General features: G+C 44.0%; 1 protein-coding gene across 4 annotated transcripts in view; it reads right to left on the bottom strand.

Moving 5' to 3' along the window:
* ANKRD28 (ankyrin repeat domain 28) overlaps positions 1-18,340 on the bottom strand; it is a 243,318-nt gene that overhangs the window by 202,502 nt on the left and 22,476 nt on the right. Inside the window, exon 2 of one of the 4 annotated variants that reach the window (XM_075922126.2) lies at positions 16,074-16,151. The exons of the other annotated variants lie outside the window; for them this stretch is intronic. The gene's annotated coding sequence lies outside the window, so the exon portion shown is untranslated. The remainder of the gene's footprint in view (positions 1-16,073; positions 16,152-18,340) is intronic. 4 annotated transcript variants of the gene reach the window in all.

Raw genomic sequence — 18,340 nt, 5'->3', positions numbered from 1 at the left:
TATTTTGCATCACCACTTGCCCTCTCTCCGATCTTACAGAACTACTTTTAACATTCTGAACTACCCATTGAAATAAATAAGTTTTAAAACTGCCATTTTTTTTAATCCCCCCAAGTGTCAAATAAAAACAGTAAGTGAAACTTCCATTTGGTATCTAAATCTTTACCTAGTGACACTTCAGGTTTGATAACAGAAATTAAAGATTCATAAGCAGCAGTGGGCCCGAAGAGGCAGGGCCTCTAGCAGAAAGGGAAGGGCCAGGGCAGCCAGCCCCCCCAATGCCATCCAAAATGCAGGGGGGGGGGGAAAGGAGAAGAGGAGACGGGGCGGGGTATGTGTGTCTGTCCGTCCTCCACCCAGCCCCCATGGCCCTGAGCCCCTTAATTGCTAGGCACTGGGACAACTGCCTGATAAGCATCTCAAAGCAATACACTGGACTTCCGATAATCTGGAATCTGTGGGACCTAGGTGGTGCCAGATTATTGGATATGCCGGACTATCAGGAGGTGGAGGGGTGGGTGGGTGGGTGGGGGTGTGTGTGTGTGTGTGTGTGTGTGTGTGTGTGTGTGTGTGTGTGTATATATATATAGTATATTGTAATGTTTTCGGTTTTTTAACCCTTTTTTACTCTTTTCGCTTGGTTCAACTGCTGCCTTGTGACTCGTTTTTTGCCAAAGCTCACTCGCTAGGCTCTTGCCATTTTGATGCTGGACTATCAGGAGTGCCATACAATTGGATGCCAGACTATTGGAGTTTTATTGTACTTATAAAAAATAATCTTTATATCACATGTGTATCTCTATATATTCTAATACTAGAAGATTTACCAGCATTGTTTGGGTCCTTAACTCAATTTTTGTTTATTTAATTTAAATCATTGGTTTGAGGTAGGACTGCAAATGACGGGTTCAGTATGTAGGCTACCCCAGAGAGATGACAACCCCAGTCCTCTCTCACAGCAGCAGCCTGGGGCCAAGTGAGAATTGCCTCTCTGGTCCCCGCAGCTCCAGCAGTCAGTCAGGTAAGGGGTGTATGTCCCCCTGATGGGACAGGTGCAGATTTGTTTGCTCCCCTTACACTGCCCAGCCAGAGTGAAGAATGCAGCAAACTGTGAACCGTCTCTCTCCCTGATGAAGGGGAACCAGCAGCAAGGTCTCCTGTACAAGTCAGGCAGAAGATGAGCTAAAGGGTGCCTGGGAAGTGGGAAGTTTGAGAGCGCCTCCAGCCAGCACCTTTCACCTGCCTCGTGATTCTGTCTCTCTTCTCTATGGTTTTTTGAGAAACAATCCCATGCCAGGCACATCATATTTTCCAAGCACAACCAAACTCTTACCTTAAGTTATGATAAAAGGAAGCTATATACTCAACTTGGTGATCCTAACTCTTACCGTTCAGGAGGAGTTCTTGAACCAACAGACTCTGACAGACTAACTCTCACAAATATATATAGTAGATCATGTATGTGCCTTTAACTAAGATGCCTTAGTATAGGATGGAAGTCTCTGCAATGAATTTGTGTAATTTGAAGTACACACTAATAAAAATCTCTAAAAACCCTGCAAAGGATAGCACGTACATGTGATTTAAAAATCAAATATACTATATAGATCACATGGCACTTTTTTTCCCCCCTTTTTCACAAAGACTACCTTTACTGGAGTATCAGCCAGCTCCAGGGAGCTCTGCAGAGAAGACAGAGTTCAATTACTAGAAAGTATCAACATTCAGGAAAACGAAAGAAAAGGCATTACCAGTTCTTGAGCACAATGGACAAAAATACTGAGAATAATGTATTTCTATTACTCACAAGTGAACACGGATCATAAAATGTTCTACTCCTAAATGCTGAATAATCTGTCCTTGGTTACAGCTTTGTACCATCAGACCCTGGAGATCTTTCCCAAGCTTAATTATACTAGAAGACAACTGGGATTCAACAACTTTTAAGACATATTCTAGGCGATAATTATTGTAGTACTAATTCTCACTATACAGCTAATAATCTCCACCCTCCATACAGCTTCAAAATAAGGACAGAAAAACAATGAAAAAATGTGAATATGAAAAAGCAAGTGAAGCTTTGTTCTTATGGTTCACACAGCAAAGGGATAAGAGCATGCCTATCACAGACCCGATTCTGCAAGAGAAAGCTCTGAGTTTCCAAAAGGAATTTAATGAAGGGGAACCTGACTTCATGGCTAGTGTAGGCTGGCTTGATCACTGGAAAGAAAGATACAGGTTAAGGCAGCTCAGTATATGTGGCGAAAAATTATCAGCAAATCAGGAAGGGTTTCTGAAATTTAAAGCACATTTTCATTTTCTCATAGAAAATGAAGGATTATCATGTGAGCAGATATACAAACTGCAATGAGACAGGCTTAAACTATAAAATCCTGCCTTCAAAAACTCTAGCTTCCTGGGTTGAAGCTTCAGCTCCTGGGTATAAATGAAGTAAAGAAAGAGTGACAATTCTAGCCTGTAGCAACGCTACTGGTAACCACAAACTAAGACTCACATTTATTGTAAAGGCAAAAAAACCACGAGCTTTCAAAAACATAGCAACTACTGCTCTACCAGTTTTGTACAAGAATCAGAGGAATGCATGGATGGATTCAGCAATTTTCCGAGGCTGGTTTTTCAATTAATTTCTTCCTTCAGTAGAACAATTTTTGAATTCACTAAACCTACCAAGGAAAGCATTGTCATTGATAATGCGCCATCTCATCCTCATGAGGATGAGCTGATCAGTGGGGACATTAGAGTGATTTTTCTTCCTCCTAATATCACCTTTCTGTGTCAGCCTATGGACCAGGGTGTGCTTGAAGCGTTAAAGAAAAAATATCGTTGTAAGCTTTTAACCACGCTCATTGAGGCGATGGAAATGGTATGCTAGATAAGCTAAGGACAGTGAACAAAAAAGATGTTATTTATTGGATCACACAATCATGGGAAGAGATTGAACCTCAAACTCTGGCAAGATCATGGAGAAAGTTACTTCCGAAAGACGAACACACAAGATGGCGCAAGAAAATTGTGATAACCTGCTACCTTTGTTACAACAAATTCCAGGCTGTGAGAAGGTGAATGATGATGATATACAGGAATGGATGGAGAAAGACGAGCAACAAGAACTGACTGACCGCGACATAATAGCTCTGGTGAATCAGAATGACAATGAAGATACAAATGACCAGAGCTTGACATTTAGTGTAATCTACTTGCCCATGGTGAGTAGATAACAAGCCGGCACATCTGTGCAGCGCGGTAAGCGCATGCGCAGTGTGCCGAATCGCGCAGCTGGCAAGCGGGGCTCGCTGCCGCTTGGCGAGCCCTGCAAATGACAATGACAAAACAGAGAGAATTAGTCATAGCAAAGGGGTCAAGGCTCTTAGAGGCGGCACTGGCTTACGTTGAACAACAAGGGGAGGCAACTGCTAGCGATGTTATGTTATTGAGACGCTGGTGTGACCTCGCCACAAGGAAGAGAAACAAAGCTGGGAAACAAACTTCAATCACTGATTTTTTTAAACAATAACTTCAGCATTTTGCAGTACTGCATACTAAATGTTCTGTACTCTATTATGTTAGTTATTCTATTATTATGTTAGTTGTTCTGTAGAATAATAAGTAATAAACCTGATTTCATACCAGATTCTGTTGTATCTGACATTTTTGTTAATCCGATCACCCCTTGGTCGGATAATCAAGACTCGACTGTAATTTAATAATTGTGTAACCACTAAGATTTGACATGGTTACATGATTATTCTATAGTCTCCACTCCCAAGGAGCCCCTTGAAACATTGCACTGTTCCCTCTATGTCAGAGGCAGCAACATGGGGTGGCAGGGAAAAGCTGATCCACTATGGGCCCAAATTCCCCACAGAGGCTGTACTGGCCTCCCACATAGCAGCCTCTGCTTGTGGTGAGCCCAGGCCCACTATGGACAGAGACTGTGCCGGTATCCACTGCAAAGGGCTGCTCCAGCCCCTCAGAAGACCTATCATGGATAGGTAGGGTTGCCAGGTGTCCGGTTTTGAACCAGACAGTCCAGTATTTGAGCTTTCTGTTCAGAAAACAAATTAAGAAAATATACATGTCTGGTATTATCTAATAAAACAATGTAGATTGAGATGTAATGTCAAGTGTGTCCAGTATTTTTGTTGAAACCATCTGGTGACCCTATGGACAGGGGCTACTCCAGGGAGTTCACATTCCACAGAGAAAGAGGCTGCTCTATCAGGAGCTGGGAGCCAGCAGCAGGTGGCAGCTCCAGCACAGGGCTGGGAGTTGGCAGCCAGTCCTAGTGCAGGGCTGGGGGCTGCTCCAACCAGGCTGCAACAGTCCACAGCCCAGATCCCACTTTAGTTGATTAACCAGGTAAACATTAAGTTAGCCGGTGAAATTAGGTTGACTGATTAGCTGGGATTTTATATCCCTGTTACATACTGTGCTCCCATTACTACATCTCACAAGTACATTTGCCTTTTTCCAGCAAAAACCTGCAATACCTTTTTCTGCTATAATTATTGCCCTGTCATTTTTTTATTTGTGCATTTGATTTTTGTTGGACTCCTCTCCTCCATTTTGAAGGAAGAACTGCAAGATTTGTATTTTTTAAATGAGTTATCTGTTGAATATCTTTACCCTTCAACATTTAGGACTATGTTTGAAAGATATACATTTTTTGCTAACTCTGGGCAGGTCACTTTCAAAGAGAAAATACACATTGAAAAACCTGCCCTACAATTTCTAATTTTGAAAGTTAACCTCTTCTCACATTGTTTGAAAAGTCAAATACATGCACACATGCACAATTTAAAATAAAGGTCAGCTAAAAAGCACTTGAATTATTGAAGAAAATCCATTTGCTCTACTGAAATCAAGGGTCGCAGGCATACATTTACAGTGTTAAATATCCAGTCTACAAAGGACAAGTGTAAATGAGTCAGACCATCTGCATTCACTCACAATACAGCCTGGCAGATAGTTGGAACTGAAAACACAAAGCAACATGATATTCCCTTCAAAGCATTAAGAGGGGGTTGGGTGGTGTTGCAATTCAGAAATAAGAACTACCTACATTAACAGACTGCTAAAACTCTTACTATACAAGTTAATAATCAGTCGTAAAATATTACTAGTTCATCCATAGTACTACTAAGTTACCTGACAATTAGGTTTAAAGCCACAGCAGACTGATTAATATTGCTAACAGCTGCAGTTGCGCACACAAAGAGATGCTGGTATAGGAAGTGACCTAAACACAAGTTGTTTGAACTATAACTATTAATTAAAGAATCTGTTAGCTGCAAGACAGCATTTTAACTATATATGCTAGTTAAGTAAAAGATCATGTCACTGTATACATTAAAAGGCTGGCAAAGAAATACATCAAATGTTAACATAAGTGGACAGCAGCCCACGAGCGTAGGAAAGAACCACTTTAGAGCATCAGCTTTTGACATCAATGTTTGAATAATCAATTTTTCAATACCTTTTAGGCATATCCAACAGAAGGAATAGGTGGAGGTTAGGGATGTAAGCAAGTATACAATTAACCAATAAGCCTAGGCTTATCATTTAATCTTGACTATTCACATTCCCCCCCCCCTTGCTACCTCTATATCAGAGGAGCAGGAGCCAATGCTGGGGAAGTGGTCTTAAAAGCTGGATCTCCTCCCCTCTCCCCCCCTTCACAACCTGCTGCCCCATCCCTCTCCCCCCTTCCCCACTTCTATCAGAGGAAGAAGCGGGAGGCAGGAGGGGACCAGAGGAGGCTGCCGCAGAGCGGCCTCTACCTGTCTGCTTTGTGGTAGCAGCCTCAGCCCATGGTGAGCCCAGGCCGCTGAAGAAGCTGCTTCATGGCAGCCTCTTCCCCTCCTTCCCGAACCCCACCACAGCAACCTCTGTCCATGGGGAGCTCAGACCCCCATGGACAAGGGCTGCTGCCACCCCGCACTGCTGTCTCTGTATCAGAGACAGCAGCGCAAGGGGCTGGCAGCTGGTTTTTAAACCAGCTCCCCTCATGGGCCTGTTCTCTAATACAAAAGCAGCAGCACGAGGTGGCACAGGGCTTCCCAGGAGTGGGGCCAGAGCACACTAGCTACCAGCTCTGCACCAGGAACTATAGAATAGTCATGTAACCAATAAGAATTCATGTGGGTACTTAACTACTTTATTTGTAACAAGGGATGTTACATCCCTAGTGGAAGTAACATCCATTAAATCACTCAAGAAAATGTCTACATTAGATATGGGCTAGCTTAAAGACAAACAAAACAAAGCGCGCACTGATTATTGAGGCAACAAGTTACAAATGTTTGCCATTAAGATTCCTTACAAGCAAGTAAATGTCTGTTTTAAATCTTCACATTGTGACAGATATGGCAACTTCCTGCTATATCCTTGGGAGGCCTTATTGAAGTTTAAGTACTTGGGGGAGGGCACTTGTATTATATTAATGGCTTCTGTAGGACTATTCTATTTCCTGGAGGAAACATGCCTTAATTTCTCCAGGAACTAAAAGTGGTGTGGGATGAGGGAGGCAAATTTCTCAGATTATAATACCACAAAAGAGGTCACTAATTCAAAATGGATTCTTCAGAGCCCAATAAACATGTTGAGTTTTAAACTAACTTGGACTCTTATTCCTCATCTAGGATAGGACTTTCTGGCCAAGGGGAAGCTTCAATCATTGTGGAAGGGTTGAAAAGACTGGTCTACTACCTATAAACAAATCTGACAAACTATTTTTTGTTTCTTGATAATCACTCAGCTAGCATAATACATTTGTACATCTTTAAAAGTCACCTTTTAATTAAGTACTATACATTATACCAGAAATCTAAGGAATTGGTAGCAAATAAACTCAAATGAATGTAAAGTATTAAAGGCACATGGTTAATCTGGGGAAAAAAAATCTACCTGAAGATTTTGTAGTCACTGTAGTTGAAAGTAGCTAAAAAAATAACTATAAAAAAACTCCTTCAAAATGTTTCTGTATTTTTTAATATCACAGTTTTTTGACTCATGCACTAACATGATATTACTCAAAATGCTCTCAAAGCTACACCCATTCATGCTCTTCCCTATGCTCAGGAACAGCATACTTACCTGTGGCACAGAATCACAGTGAATGTTAAATTTGTGGGCTGTAAGAGCATTTTCTTCCATTGAATCAGGGAGAGAGAAGCTGTGGAAGATAGCAATTAGGGACGTAAAGAGTTACCTGGCAATGACAACCAGGTGATGCTTACTGGGTAAGCAGTTAACCAGCAGCCCGGCTGGGCTTTCCCCTTCTGCCCAGCTGGATCCACCATGTGGCCACCCAGTTAAACTTAAGGTTTAACCAATTAACATTTTAAACAGGATCCTACATCCCCAATGGTAATACCACAGTACCAGAGGCAACCCCCTTAATTATCCAGGCTGCTTCACAATTCTACCAAGTAACAGCCGCAACAGGGGCAAGATGACCATTTTGCGGGGCCCAGGGCAGCACAATTTCATGGCGCCCCCCCCCCCTTTGCCACAGCACATGAGTGGGGCTTTTTGAAGCATGGGGCCCGGGGCGGACACCCCGCTCACCCCGCCCTATATCCGCTCCTAAGCAGCAAAAGGAAAAAGGGAACAGAAAGAGTGGGAGCTTACTCCCTAATGCCAGGAAGCAACTGAAGACAGGGAAAGACCCTTGCACATTGCTAGGAAACAATAGGTTACCCATTGAAGAGGTATATCTATACCCTACATACTGCTTCTAAATAGCCTTTTAGGCCAAAACATTTACGAGGAGAAAGGCAGAAGAATGAGTCAAAGTAGGTTTACTGTTGTTGCTCTGGGGCCTATGGACCCTTCCTAGCCAACATTCAAAATAAAGGAGGAGCAGAAGCCACTGATCATTTCCCAGGCATGGTAATAGGAGCCAACTAATAGTTTTTCTAGACTTCAGAAGATGTAGATCGCTAATTTACTATGATTTGCCAGATAGGGCAACTTCTTCCCATATGTCAGTCCTCTATACCAGGATGGGCAACATGCTGGAGATTCACAAGGATTAGCCCCTGTCCGGGCCCTCACTGCTATATTTACCTGCACAGCCACAGGTACTAGTAATTGTAACTGCGGTTGTCCACAGACCACTGTTCACTAGGGATGTTAAGAAGCGGGTATTTCACTAATTGTGTAGTAAATAAAATTTTTATCAACTACATGATTACTCAATGAAGAAAGGTGCTCATCCCTACGTTCACAGCCAAAGGGAGTGATGCAGACTGGGCCACTGATTCCTGCCATTCCCATTGGCCAAGAACAGCAGTCCGCAGCCAACAGGAGCTGCAATCACTGGTACCTGGGCCATGCAGGTAAATATAGCGGTGGGAGCCCATCAGGGAATAAACCTGGAAGACTGGATCTGGCCCATGGACTGGTATTTGCCCACCACTGCTCTATTGAGTTTAAATGACAACTTCAAGAGCAACTATACCAAGAGACGGGGTTTAAGGATGAGACATTTTCTTCTTCTCGGATGGTTCAAGTCAGCACCTAGGAGTATTGTGGCCAGAGTAACAACCTGAGGGTAATCTGCTCACAACCCAAAGGAACATGGATAAAGAATATAAAAGACAATATATACATTAGGAAGTGTTCCACAACAGAAAAGAAAAAATAATGGCCCTACAAGTACTATCTTAGCAACAAAACCGGAAATGCCCGATGAGTCCTAGATGAGACAAGGAGGTCTGTGATGTCCTCCAGTTTTCCCAGAGTCTCTCAAAGTTCTGTGGGAACAGGAGAGGCACCCAAGATAAAGAGATCTCTTAGCCAGCCTGCCAGCAGACTGAATATTCAGATCAAGGGTGAAATGATTTGGAAGACATTTAGGTGGCATTCTGCTCAGTCAAGTTCAGAGCTTTCACAACCAATCTCTTAAATATAAAGATATCACGCAACCACATTTTCCTTTCTTTTTAGCACCCACTGGTTTTCCAGAGTAGCAGGGCAGCTTCACTTCTTTAAGCTCAGTCACACTGAGGTTTAACAGAGATTTCCTGGTGACCATATGACAGAGCAATCACCAGGTATGTATGTCCTCTACCCCAGAGGATAGGTACCCACAACACCAGCAAGGTCAACTCTGAAGAAAGTCACTCGATTCTTCTCCCCACCCCCAACATCTGAGAGTGACTAGCAGCAGGAATCAGGACAAATCTGTCATATCTCTCCACAGTATATTATAGCTATGTGCTAGAAAAGGTGTTTCTCAACCTGTGGGGGTCAGCTGCCTATGGTGAAGGTTACAACATCTTTTTTTTAAAGGGGGTGTGTGTGTAAAAAGTTATATTTATAGACTTTATGGTTACAAAAAAAGCAAGGAAAAACATGAACTATCAACCAATGCAACAATGCCTGCCTGATTCTGCAGTCAGTCCAAGAATCGAAAGTCAGCTTGTCCCATTCATCTGGAGGTCTGTTAACTTTGATTCTACAGCCACAAACAGAATTGTTCCAGTATATTGAAGAGTTTAGTGCATCTGCCATGACATTTGCCATTTTACTGCATCTAGGCACCAAACATTTTTATTTTTGTTTTGTCTTCCTGCCCTGCAGTTACCTCTCACTCCATCCACACAAAGGAGAAATGAGATTATACAATGCAGACATTACTTGCAAAGCCAAATAGCAGAACATTCACAACTAACTGCTCTTCCCTTCTACCCTCTTCTCTGAATCCACCTCTTGAGCTTGACTCGCCTCCCTAGCAGATTCAAACCAAAACACACCCTTAAATGCTTCTCAGCTACCACAATATTTCAAACAAGTTGTTGCAGTAGCTGACAAAGGATTCAAGAACATTCACATTAAAACAGAGGAAGTAGTGAGCAATTTTGAGATCATCAATGTTGAAAAAAGAAACCCACTGAATTCTTCATGAAAAAGCTTATAAATTTAAAAATTAAAACACTATTTTAACAAACAGCAATACTGAAACATAAAAGCCATCTGATCATCGTACTTGGCAACATTTTTACTTGAAGTGACACCAAACCTCAGAATGGGGAAACTGATTGTAGTCCATGTGCTGGATGGTGTTAATGCTGTGCTGGGAGCTGCTGCTGTTGCCAGGTTAGGCCAAGTCAATTCTCCACTACAACCATGTAATCATCTAAGTGAATTCATACTATGGTGGCAGATGTTCAGGATCAATTGTTTATAAGGAAAGTCAGTAATTCTCAGTACAAGCTGAATGAAACCACAGTTTAAAGTTTACAAAAAGTGAAACGTTTGTCCAGTATAAGTAGAAAAGATCCATATGGAGGACTTACCATTTTGCTTTCCACTTACAGGTTGTGCTTCAAGAAAAAATAGTCTGAGGCTTTCCGGCAATCAGTTCTTGTAACTGGGTTCAGCTGACAGTGTTATATTAGCATTCTTTGCCAATGGAGCCCAAAGCTATGACCACAAAATGGCATGACCACCTGTTTAGACTAGTGCACTCCAAAGTTATTTGGGCACATTACCACCAACGCATCCTGGTGAGTGAACAAAGACGATGTAGTGGAACTGAAAGTTACTTGATGACACTTAAATTTGTGGAGATAATTAGAAATAAACATCTCTCCACTAAACTGTGAATAACTGGGCAACCAACAACATTGTCTTTTCTTCCACACCAAGACTGACAGTCTTCTACAACTTTGTACACTTGTTTTAACTCAGGGAAGACAGACTATCCTGGCTGAAAGCAGCTGTGCCACTGCTCAATATTTCATTTAGCAACACCAGTGTGAATCAGAGGACCCTATGACAACAACTGGCTGAATGCTTCCCTGGGTCAGATATATGCTACATTAAACAGCTATGCATGTGAGCTCTCTACTGAAAACAAAGTAGCCTACTGGTCATCTGAATCACTGTGAAATGTATGTATGATGGATAATATTTAAGAAGTTCTTTATACTGAAAACTATGTCCTTAATGTTTTGGGGTTAAGGCACACCTCAAAAACATTCCTGTCAGCCAGGAGATAAGACACCTATCTCCCTGTCTGGTCATTTACACACTGCATGTTTCAGTGTATGTCTATTTGCACATTGATCCCCACCCAAAATAGAAGATTGTGAAATCAACATGAAAGGAAATCCAAAAGATTAAACCAACATCAGGGGAGCCCTGTTTATATGTAAAGACAAGGGACTCATCATGATTAGGGATGTAAGCAATGAAAGAAAATTATCAACAAACATTTTATAGGTTGCACAGTTAACCCATCACAGCCCTATCCACTGTGGCATGAAAAAGTAGGGCTGCCCTCTCAGCCCCACCATATCCAGCTTGCAATAGAATCCACATCCTGACTGACATAGTCTGGTCCTGGTCACCCACAGCTCAGACAGCCTGTAGCATAAACTTGACTTTTCCAGCTAAGTCACTGAGTGGATGGGCTTCCGCTTCAACATCAAGAAGTGCACCTCCCTTCAAAACAACGTCATCAGGGATCTTGTCCAGGTGACAGTTAATGAACCAAGAAAATCGATGGCCTCCCTCAAGGAGGGGCAGATATACCAGCACCTGGGCACACACCCCCAGGGTCCGTATCTAGCAGAACACTGAAGATACCGTTACAGAGATCCTGCATGAGACTGCCAGCATCAATTCCTCCCCATTTATCCCCGGCAAAGAATCAGTGTTTTCAATACCTTCCTTAACCTCCCTCCTATCTCCCTTGTCATCAGGGGACCGGCCTTGGCCAAGGTTCCTCTGAACAAGGTAGACAGCATCATCAGGCAGCTGGTGAGGAAATGGTTCTTCCTTCCCCTGAAGACTAGCAGCACCATCATCATCCATGTCTTGCACAAGCAGAGTGACACCCATGTTCCTCGAATGTGCAACATCACAGTGATCACCCATGCCTTCTGCTTCCTGACATGCCTAGATCAAATGATGAGGAGCATTGAAGAGAGCACTATGTGGGGCGTAGTCAGGAAATGCATCGCCAGGACCCCTTTCAAGCAGGACATTGCCACTTATCTCAATGGATATCTGGAGGCTGAGTTCGGGAAAGACCAGTCATCATTCTAATCCCATACCGACAATGCTTTGCGATGTCTAGAAGATTGGATGCTGCTGGATGTGTTGCATGCAGTGCCAGGAGCTGGGACTCATGGTACCCCACTTAAAGAACTCAGACCACACCATTCAACTCACAGAGCAATGCTGGAAAGGATCCTGAAGGACGCCATCCGCTGACACTATGCGGACAACCTTAAGCAGAAGCCAGACAGGCTTGGTGTTTGAGTTAACCAGCAAGTCAGACACCAGCAACCATTTCCTCCCCAGAAGCATCTTCACCCGATTCGCTGAGTGGTGGCTCATTCAGCAGGCACAGCTCAACTGTGTACCACTCAACAGAGCCATGGGAACAGGGACGAGCACTTCAAAGAAGTGACGCTACACCAACAAGATGCTGCTCCACATCCTATACTGTGGCCACGCGAGAACCTGACAACTATGCCATAACATGATCCAACAATGGTTGGCCAAAGTCATTCCTGGAGAAGATCGATATCAACTCTGCCATCCCTGTAATGGAGACTAATATGCCTCATAGGACCCCTGTCTTGGAAGATTGAGCAATATACCTTGCTGGCTGACCTCAAGACCCCAGGGCTATGAGGTCCACATCCATGCCCTGATCATCTGAGCCTTAGGCACACGGGAACCAAACAATAAGCCAGTGCTAAGAGCATGTGGAGTCAGCCAGCACTAAAGCCAGTCATGAGGCAGCTCCTGGTGTCCAACGTCATTACAAGGTCCAGAGATATATACACAACACCAACAATAGCTGACCATGTGAATAAGACCGCCAACAAAGAACACTGTAAAGGAAGTCACCCAATTCCTTCCATGCCAGATCACATTTTTTCCAACAGAAAACCCAGATACCAAAAGATTAACAGACAAATCCCACCCATGTACATATCCACTTTTTAATACCTGTTGAGTCTTCTCAAAACAGTAAGTCTCAATTCCCATAAACCAAAGAGAAATCAAGCTTTGAACATAAGAATGATCAAAGGTCCATCTAGCCCAGCAGCCTGTCTGCCGACAGTGGCCAGTGCCAAGTGCCCCAGAGGGGGTGGACCGAAGACAATGATCAAACGATTTGTCTCCTGTCATCCACCTCCAGCCTCTAAGAGAGGCCAGGGACACCATTCCTACCCCCTGGCTAATAGCCTTTTATGGACCTAACCTCCATGAATTCATCTAGCTTCTCTATTATAGTTCTAGCCTTCACAGCCTCCTCTGGCAAGGAGTTCCACAGGCTGACTATGCGCTGTGTGAAGAAGAGTGATAGAAATGTAGCCTTGTTAGTCTGGGGTAGCTGAAGCAAAATGCAGGACAATGTAGCACTTTAAAGACTAACAAGATGGTTTATTAGATGATGAGCTTTCGTGGGCCAGACCCACTTCCTCAGTTCCACTTTCTCCTGTGTGAAGAAGAACTTCCTTTTATTAGTTATAAACCTGCTACCAATTAATTTCATTTGGTGTCCTCTAGTCCTTATATTATGGGAACTAATGAATAACTTTTCTTTATTCACCCTCTCCACACCACTCATGATTTTATATACTTCTATCATATCCCCCCCTCAAAGAAAGACAAAGAAAGATTCTCAGGTTGAGGTGAAATATCCAACGGTACATCTAGACTACATGGCTCCGTTGATGGAGCCTTGTAAAGTAGTTTACTCGGCATAGTCAATGAAGTGGGGATTTAAATAATCCCCGCGTCATTAAAATAAAAATGGCCGCCACGCTTTGCCAACAATCAGCTGATCCGGCACAGTGCCGCAGTCCAGACACAGCACGGTCGACAAGGGAAGCCTGTGTTGACCGCTCTGGTAAACCTAGTTTCACAAGGCATACCGGAGCGGTCGATAAAGGCTTCCCTTGTCGACTGCGCCGTGTCTAGATAGCTGCGCTGTGCCGAATCAGCTGACTGTTGGCACAGCATGGTGGCCATTTTTGTTTTAATGAAGCAGGGATTACTTAATTCCCCACTTCATTGACTATGCCGAGTAAACTACTTTACATGGCTCCGTCAATGGAGCCATGTAATCTAGACGTACCCCTAATGACATCCTAAGACAGGAGATGAGGAAGGGATGGGAGAGTGACTGCCTGCCAAACAGCTATATGAATCATAAGGATATCGGGTCAGTCTTGGGTATGTGTGAACTATTATTATGATTTTGCCTCTCTCATACCTGACTTTGATGCCCCTGATTCTGCCTATGGTAAGCAAAGGACAAGCATACAGAGCAGCTCTTAGCTGTAGAACAAGAAATGGATCTCTCAGTGAGAAAGCCTAATGCCCCACCCAAACATTTGCACTTCTGGAAACAGACCTCTTTGCCACTAATACCAACAAGAAGTCTCCCCAGAAACATTCAAGAGTATGAGCCCAATTGCCATGCACAGTCTTGGGAGAAGTATTTGCTGAAGCTGTCAGACACTGGATTCTGTTCCCTTGCAAGGTAGTCAATTGTATCCTAATGCAGAGTAAAGCACCAGTTCGAGAGCTTTACCGCTTCAGCCCAAAGAGAAGCTCTAGCCCTTCCTTGTCAACTGAAATAGAACAAGGCTGCTACGCTCTCAAAGATTTTATGGACTTGTTTCTGATTAAAAGAGTAGAAAACAGATTTAGGCATTTCTCAAGGAAGCCGATGTGCAATCATGACTCTTGGTCCAACCATTTGCCTTGAGATGTATAAGGCCACAAATTCACTCCCAAGCGTATGAGGAATACATTTGTCATCATGGTGATGAGCAGAAAAGATAGAATTAATGGAATTGCCACACAGACATGGTCTAAGCCTTCTGACCAATTGAGAGAATCTCATACTTGATAAGGGACAGACACCAGTTTGTTCGCAGCATAAACAGTCCTGAGCCAGGCCTGGAAACACTGAACGTGTAGTCTGGCATGAATTGTTGCAAAGATACATGCTGCCATTTTTCTGAGCTGTTAAAGATAAATTTCCTTTAGAAGTCTGTGGACTGATCTGAATGCCTGAGATTAAACCTGTTAATTTCAAGAATCTGACAAGTAGAAGGGTAAACCTTGGATGATATAGCATCTAAGAAGGCCCCTATAAACTCAATCAGCTGCATCAGGGTTAAATTAGATTTCTCAATGTTGAGATGGAGCCCTAACTTCCAAAACAGGAACAGAGTTAGAGAGAGAGCCTGTGGGATTGACCCTTGAATAGCCAGTGGTCAAAATACGAAAATTCCTCCAAATGTGTGAGGGTAACTGCATAAACTGTAGTCTCTAGTGCCTTTGGAAAAAAAAAACTGAGTTGGCAATGGGAACTCAAAACTGGTAATGATTCTGACACATTAAAACATGAAAGATTTGCTTTGCGAAATAGCCTGTAACGGGATGTACAAACCCTGAACTGGGCCTGACAGTCAACCAGGGCTATCTGGCTGAGACACACCTACCCCCACAGTCCTGCTGAGCATAATCCAGCTGGAGGACCAGTATAAAGACCAGTGGAGCAGCTCAGTCAGGGCTTACTAGGGATGTAATAGTGTAGTCGAGTAACCATTAACCAATAAGCAAAAGTTTATTGGTTAATACTATAGACTACATGCATTTCTCCCCCACTCCTTGCCAGTACATTTTTAAGCAGGCTTGCCAGCAGCCCGACTCAGTCTGGACTGGGATATCCCCACTGCAGCGCTGCATTTAAAGTGTATTAGGAGCCAGGTGAGCAAACAACCTGGCTCAGTTTTGACTCATGCTGGGTCCAGGAACTCAGCCCCCCGCTCTGGCGAGGCACCGTTGCCACCCCACGCTGCTTCCTCTGATACAGAGGCAGCAATGCAGAGTGGCGGGGAGCTTCTCAGGAGTGGGTCTGGAGTGCACTGGCTGCCAGCCCCACCCCTGGAGACTATAAAATAGTCAAATAACTGATAAGAATTCATGAGGTCAACTTTTAATTAGCTTCAGAAATTCTTGGAGAACATCAGCTATAGAAGATGGAGGAGGCACAAATGCATTACCTAGGGAGAAGAAATATTCATCTGCAGTATACCGTCCTTTTCTGCTCTGGTTTTTTGTTCTTCAAAGGAGTCTTGAATCTGTGGGAGGTAGGGGGAGTTAGACAAGCTAAGAGAATTACTAGTTCTGTAGTCCCCACAAAACAGACTACAAGTAACTCCTCGTTTAATGTTGTAATTATGTTCCCAAAAAAGTGTTACTTTCAGTGAAACTATGTTAAGCGAATCCAATTTCCCCATAAAAATTAGGGTAATTAGGGAGATTAGGTTCCAGGGAATTTTTTTTCCAGCGGCCAAAGAGAATATATACATATACTGTACAAGTTTTGAACAAACAATTTAATACTGTACACAGCAATGATTATGAAACTAAGTTGAGGTGGTAGAGTCTGGGGGGGAATATTTGTCAGGAAATGTCTTGCTACTAACTGATGAACCAGCATTCAGCTCGTTAAGAGTTAACACATTGCTGTTAATATAGCTTCACCACTCTACAAAGCCGCATGGACTGAGGCAGGAGAGAGGAAACAACAGACATGGCAGCACACACTTCCCTGCAGAAACTGATAAACCCACACTATCCCACTGGAGTGCACCACTCTCTCCTCCAGAAGGTGCATGCACTGCTGCAAAGTACCAAAGGCAGTGGAGGATAAGACAGACACATATGCAGTGTGCATAACCATGCATATGTGACCTGCATTGCCCAGACACAAGACTCTGTAGCTCAGTGGTCCCCAACCTTTCGTGGCTATTGGGCGTCCGGGGGCAGGACCGCGCATGTGCTGCACGCCCGGAGCAGGAGCCACCCACACACCCTGCGCCGGCACCGTGCATCAGCAGCGGGCCCAGGGCAGGGGCCACCCATGCACCATGCGCCCGGGGCCGGCACCACGCATGTGCCACAGGCAGGGGACGGGGCCAGCCCAGATGTTTTGGTGGGCGCACATAAATGCCCCGGCAGGCGCCATGGCGCCCGTGGGCACTGCATTGGGGACCACTGCTGTAGCTGTTATATCCTGCTTTGTGGAGATGGGATAGAAGGTGGGGGGGGGGGGCGCTCAATGGAAGAGAGGACATCCTGACATCAGCACCTCTCTCCTTCCCCCAGTCCTCACAGCAAGCAGGAGGTAGCTTCAAGGTAGGGGGAGGGGCAGCTGAATTACAGCTGCATACTTTTCAGGTATGGTGACCATTTTTTCTGAACCAAAAATAGGGACACATTAGCCATGCCCCTGATCCTGTTAGCCATCCTCCCGACCCCTTAGGCCAGGGGTTCTCAAACTACATGATACAGCGACCCCCCCCCCCCCACGTTGCTCACAATCCTCCGAGGGGTCAGGACCCACAGTTTGAGAAACATGGCCATAGGCCGTGCCCATCTGCCACAGGAAGTCCCACCCCTGGGGGGTAGTACTTCCAGCGTCATGATGGACACATGACCGGAAGTAAAGGGTATCATGTGACACACACACCCTCTAAGAACTCCTCCCACCCATAGGAATGGGTTTGAGCCCCATAGGAGCCCACCATTCAACTATAATGCAATTGCATTAACCCAGGCCCCAGAACTAGGGTCCCAAGACACTGCAGTGCTAGGGGTCCAACATCAATTCAAGATGAGATCCAGGATCCAAGACCTATTACTCTGAAGTGTAGATGCAGTTCCATTTGACTCAGAGCCTGGGAGTCATCCAGAACTATCCCACAATTTCATGGGACAACTTCCAGATCAGACCCCATCTGTGGAGGATCAATTCCACAGGCAGGAATTGATTGCCCCAGTGTCCAGAGCAACCTCTCTCTGTGGGAGTCCAGTTTGCTGTGGACATGGGGCTGCTCACCAGCACAGCCCCAGTATGACCCAACATTAACTGGTTAACTGATTAATGGGAATTTACATCCCTAATGATATGTACTGCCATGGCATTTTTTGAAGTTACTGAAAAAATTATCAAATGTCCTCTGTTTCCACAGGCCAGAATGACAATAGTGAACTAACCATGACAATTACAGGGTGGAGAAGACCATGTCACTAACCCCCACCACCACTGCTTGAAAGGTACATTGCCCATGGAGATCAATGGAGCTGGGTTACTTTATACATTTCTCAGTAGCTTTACATATATATCAATATTATGATGGCAATGGCAATGTCAATAATATCTAATAATTGCCAAATAGACCACTTCTACCTAAGTCAACACAGTTAACATTTAGTCATCCTTCAAAAACATAAGGGACCAATTAGTAAAAGCCCTACTGCTTGA

The sequence above is a fragment of the Pelodiscus sinensis genome, chromosome 2 (genome assembly GCF_052426305.1).
Source record: "Pelodiscus sinensis isolate ZL-2025 chromosome 2, ASM5242630v1, whole genome shotgun sequence".
NCBI lineage: Eukaryota > Metazoa > Chordata > Testudines > Trionychidae > Pelodiscus > Pelodiscus sinensis.
This window is presented reverse-complemented; position numbering and strand designations above follow the sequence as displayed.